The sequence below is a fragment of the Salmo salar genome, chromosome 25 (assembly GCF_965601325.2).
Source record: "Salmo salar chromosome 25, fSalSal1, whole genome shotgun sequence".
NCBI lineage: Eukaryota > Metazoa > Chordata > Actinopteri > Salmoniformes > Salmonidae > Salmo > Salmo salar.
In genome coordinates, this window is record NC_138315.1 from 42,764,708 (window position 1) to 42,770,707 (window position 6,000).

Consider the following 6,000-nt stretch of genomic DNA (forward strand, 5'->3'; position numbering starts at 1 on the left):
GGGATAGAAACACACACTGGTGGATAGAAACACACACTGGTGGATAGAAACACACACTGGTGAATAGAAACACACACTGGTGAATAGAAACACACTGGTGGATAGAAACACACTGGTGGATAGAAACACACTGGGGGATAGAAACACACACTGGTGGATAGAAACACACTGGGGGATAGAAACACACACTGGTATATAGAAACACACTGGGGGATAGAAACACACTGGTGGATAGAAACACACACTGGGGGATAGAAACACACTGGTGGATAGAAACACACTGGGGGATAGAAACACACTGGGGGATAGAAACACACACTGGTATATAGAAACACACTGGGGGATAGAAACACACTGGGGGATAGAAACACACTGGGGGATAGAAACACACTGGTGGATAGAAACACACTGGGGGATAGAAACACACTGGGGGATAGAAACACACTGGGGGATAGAAACACACTGGTGGATAGAAACACACACTGGGGGATAGAAACACACTGGTGGATAGAAACACACTGGGGGATAGAAACACACTGGGGGATAGAAACTCAAACTGGGGGATAGAAACACACTGGTGAATAGAAACACACTGGTGAATAGAAACACACTGGTGGATAGAAACTCAAACTGGGGGATAGAAACACACTGGGGGATAGAAACACACTGGGGGATAGAAACACACTGGGGGATAGAAACACACACTGGTGGATAGAAACACACACTGGGGGATAGAAACACACTGGTGGATAGAAACACACACTGGGGGATAGAAACACACTGGGGGATAGAAACACACACTGGTGGATAGAAACACATTGGGGGATAGAAACACACACTGGGGGATAGAAACACACTGGGGGATAGAAACACACTGGGGGATAGAAACACACACTGGTGGATAGAAACACACTGGGGGATAGAAACACACACTGGTATATAGAAACACACTGGGGGATAGAAACACACACTGGGGGATAGAAACACACTGGTGGATAGAAACACACTGGTGTGTGATGGTGAGAGAACGATCCCCACATAGATGGATAGACACACACACACACACACACAAACACACACACACACACACACACACACACACACACACACACACACACACACACACACGGACACACACACCTGGATTGGTCTGACTACACATGTTTCTGGAGACGTGTTTGACACTTCAAACACACCTCCTCTCCTCCTACTCCTCTCCAAACAATTCAAGAACAGTCTTTTCACACCAGCAGAACACACACAATGAGCATGAGGTGTTTCTCAACTGGTATCATTGGCTTCGACTGAAGTGAGATGTCTGGATGGAAGTATGTGTTGCTTACTCTGTTTCTTTCTCTCTCTGTCTCTCTCTGTATCCAGCAATCTGTCTCTCTTCTTTACCGGAGTCCCATTGTAGCTGTCATCATCGCCACTCGGCATGAGGCCATAACCCCGATACTAACCCTGCACACATGCACACATGCACACACACCCACACAGACACACACACAGACCCACACTCACACTGATACACACACCCACACACACAGACACACACACACACACACCGCGAAAGCTATGTCCCTAGGCTTCATCATTCAGGCACAACAAACCTCACCTCAGAAATCCTCTCATCCACACCCCCCCCCCCTCCCCCACATAAATATAGATTTATTCTTAATTCCATTCCTTTACTTTAGATATGTGTGTATTGTTGTGAAATTGTTAGATATTGCTTGTTAGAATTAACTACACTGTTGGAGCTAGAAACAGACGCATTTCGCTACACCCGCAATAACATCTGTTAAACACGTGTCTGTGAGCAATAACATCTGTTAAACACGTGTCTGTGAGCAATAACATCTGTTAAACACGTGTCTGTGAGCAATAACATCTGTTAAACACGTGTCTGTGAGCAATAACATCTGTTAAACACGTGTCTGTGAGCAATAACATCTGTTAAACACGTGCCTGTGACCAATAACATCTGTTAAACACGTGTCTGTGAGCAATAACATCTGTTAAACACGTGTCTGTGAGCAATAACATCTGTTAAACACGTGCCTGTGACCAATAACATCTGTTAAACACGTGTCTGTGACCAATAACATCTGTTAAACACGTGTCTGTGACCAATAACATCTGTTAAACACGTGTCTGTGACCAATAACATCTGTTAAACACGTGTCTGTGAGCAATAACATCTGTTAAACACGTGTCTGTGAGCAATAACATCTGTTAAACACGTGTCTGTGACCAATAACATCTGTTAAACACGTGTCTGTGAGCAATAACATCTGTTAAACACGTGTCTGTGACCAATAACATCTGTTAAACACGTGCCTGTGACCAATAACATCTGTTAAACACGTGTCTGTGACCAATAACATCTGTTAAACACGTGTCTGTGACCAATAACATCTGTTAAACACGTGTCTGTGATCAATAACATCTGTTAAACACGTGTTTGTGACCAATAACATCTGTTAAACACGTGTCTGTGACCAATAACATCTGTTAAACACGTGTTTGTGACCAATAACATCTGTTAAACACGTGTCTGTGACCAATAACATCTGTTAAACACGTGTCTGTGACCAATAACATCTGTTAAACACGTGTCTGTGACCAATAACATCTGTTAAACACGTGCCTATGACCAATAACATCTGTTAAACACGTGTCTGTGACCGATAACATCTGTTAAACATGTGTCTGTGACCAATAACATCTGTTAAACACGTGTCTGTGACCAATAACATCTGTTAAACACGTGTCTGTCACCAATAAAATGTGATTTTATTTGATATTTTGATACTCTCACATAAACACAGAACCTGCCTTCACACGTCAACCTAATAAACAGTCAATTTGTTTCTGTCTGTCTCCTCTCTGTGTGTCTCTCTCATCAGCACACACACACACACACACACACACACACACACACACACACACACACACACACACACACACACACACACACACACACACACACACACACACACACACACACACACACACACACACACACACACACACCGTTCTGTTCTATGAGCCAGGGGGTGTAATTATGTGGACTGATTTGACATCATAACACAGCAGCATAATGATTGTCACACTGACAGTAACAATGTTCTTACGGCTATTATGAATAAGATATTTGGCAACACAAGCAGCCATGGTGTCACGCACACACACACACACACCACACACACACACACACACACACACACACACACACACACACCACTTCATACAAATGTTCACATAAACACCTTCTAGTTCTGTCTGTCTGTCTGCGCTGTGGTCACACTGATTTATATATCTATCTTCAGCAACACATATGTTGAATAATAAGATACCTCCAACAACATTACACAGAGTATGTTGAGTAATGAAATACCTCCAACAACATTACACAGAGTATGTTGAGTAATGAAATACCTCCAACAACATTACACAGAGTATGCTGAGTAATGAAATACCTCCAACAACATTACACAGAGTATGTTGAGTAATGAAATACCTCCAACAACATTACACAGAGTATGCTGAGTAATGAAATACCTCCAACAACATTACACAGAGTATGCTGAGTAATGAAATACCTCCAACAACATTACACAGAGTATGCTGAGTAATGAAATACCTCCAACAACATTACACAGAGTATGTTGAGTAATGAAATACCTCCAACAACATTACACAGAGTATGTTGAGTAATGAAATACCTCCAACAACATTACACAGAGTATGCTGAGTAATGAAATACATCCAACAACATTACACAGAGTATGTTGAGTAATGAAATACCTCCAACAACATTACACAGAGTATGTTGAGTAATGAAATACCTCCAACAACATTACACAGAGTATGCTGAGTAATGAAATACCTCCAACAACATTACACAGAGTATGTTGAGTAATGAAATACCTCCAACAACATTACACAGAGTATGTTGAGTAATGAAATACCTCCAACAACATTACACAGAGTATGTTGAGTAATGAAATACCTCCAACAACATTACACAGAGTATGCTGAGTAATGAAATACCTCCAACAACATTACATAGCTACATGTATTACTCTATCTATTCATGTCTATGGTTGTACGATAGCACATACCAGTATGTCATCATCACAGTCCTTAAAGGCTAAATCTGTTTCTGATTTCTGATCATTTTAATAGTTCATATAACTCTATTGATGGCTAGAAATACCACAGCAGAGTCAGGAGATACCTGATGACTGCGTCTGAATCACTAAACAATGAGCTGACCAGGCAGGACCAATGCTTCAACCATCCTCTAATGGCTTTAAAAAGATCTGTATTATATATAATCTACCTATTGATGGAAGTACTGTTGATATAATTGTCTGTATAGTACATAAGATAAGGCAACCATCACCCAAAGCAATACTGTGCTATAATTATGCTTCATTCAGTTTGAACATTAATTGGTTACCGGCTAAAATACCTTTTGATGGAAAATATGATATCACAGTTATTCTGTCTATGTGTGCAGGAAATAGCAAACTGGAGCCCTAATGCTGTAAACCACAGTATTAACCGACATTCAGTTTGAACATGACAGTCTGCTAATGTACCCCATAAATGCCAGTTATGATGGAATAACTGCTGAGGACACCCAGTGATCGTGAGTATCAAATCCAGAGAAGGTGCACCGATCCTGGGTTGAGAGTGAGAGGAGCCCTGGGTCACCTCCAGATCTCTGGTGGTTCCATGGTGGTCTTACCTTCAACCCGCCACCGTAGACAGGAAGACAGGAATATCCAACAGCTGCTGCTGATCCGACACAGCCAGTAGAGTCTCCTCTTCCTTCTACAATAGCTTTTCAATCCCTCTGTCCCCTCTTTCACTTGCTCTCCTCTCTCTGTTTCTCTTTCTCTCTGTCTCTCTCTCTCTATGTCTCTCTATCTCTATCTATCTATCTGTCTCTCTCTCTGTCTCACTCTATATACCTCTGTCTCTCTCTCTGTCTCTCTCTCTCACACAGACTCGTGCAGACTGATCGTGTGAGCTTTGCTCACCCCCTTTCTCGCTCTTTCATTCGCTCACTCTTCCCTCCCTCTCTCTCTCTGCACTCCCTCCCTCCATCTCTCTCTCTGCTCTCCCTCCCTCCATCTCTCTGTTCTCCCTCCCTCCCTCTCTCTCTCTGCTCTCCCTCCCTCCCTCCCTCCCTCCCTCCCTCCCTCCCTCCCTCCCTCCCTCCCTCCCTCCCTCCATTCTCTGCTCTCCCTCCCTCCCTCTATCTCTCTGCTCTCCCTCCCTCCCTCCATCTCTCTGCTCTCCCTCCCTCCATCTCTCTGCTCTCCCTCCCTCCATCTCTCTGCTCTCCCTCCCTCCCTCCCTCCCTCCCTCCCTCCCTCCCTCCCTCCCTCCCTCCCTCCCTCCCTCCCTCCCTCCCTCCCTCCCTCCCTCTCACTTCAATTCAATATAATTTCAATTACATTTCAATTTAAGGGCTTTATTGGCATGGGAAAGATATTTTAACATTGCCAAAGTAAGTGAAGTAGAAAATAAATAACAGTGATTTTTTTTTTTATACAGTAAACATTACACTCACAAAAGTTGCAAAAGAATAAAGACATTTCAAATGTCATATTATGCACAAATAGTTAAAGTACAAAAGGGAAAATAAATAAACATAAAAATGGGTTGTATTTACAATGGTGTTTGTTCTTCACTGGTTGCCCTTTTCTTGTAGCAACAGGTCACAAATCTTGCTGCTGTGACGGCACACTGTGGTATTTCTCCCAATAGATAAGGGAGTTTATCAAAATTGGGTTTGTTTGTGTCTGTAATATGGTCATACATTTAGCAGGTTCGGAAGTGCAGCTCAGTTTCCAGTTCATTTTGTGGGCAGTGTGCACATAGCCTGTCTTCTCTTGAGAGCCAGGTCTGCCTATGGCGGCCTTTCTCAATAGCAAGGCTATGCTCACTGAGTTTGTACATAGTCAAAGCTTTCCTTAA

At 42.8% G+C, this 6,000-nt stretch overlaps 1 protein-coding gene across 1 annotated transcript in view; it reads right to left on the bottom strand.

The window, feature by feature from the left end:
- The window catches only part of LOC106586792 (norrin-like), a 55,354-nt gene extending 50,304 nt beyond the window's left edge, over positions 1 to 5,050 (bottom strand). The window contains exon 1 of the mRNA XM_014174451.3: positions 4,763 to 5,050. The gene's annotated coding sequence lies outside the window, so the exon portion shown is untranslated. The remainder of the gene's footprint in view (positions 1 to 4,762) is intronic.
- Between the last annotated feature and the right edge of the window lie 950 nt (positions 5,051 to 6,000).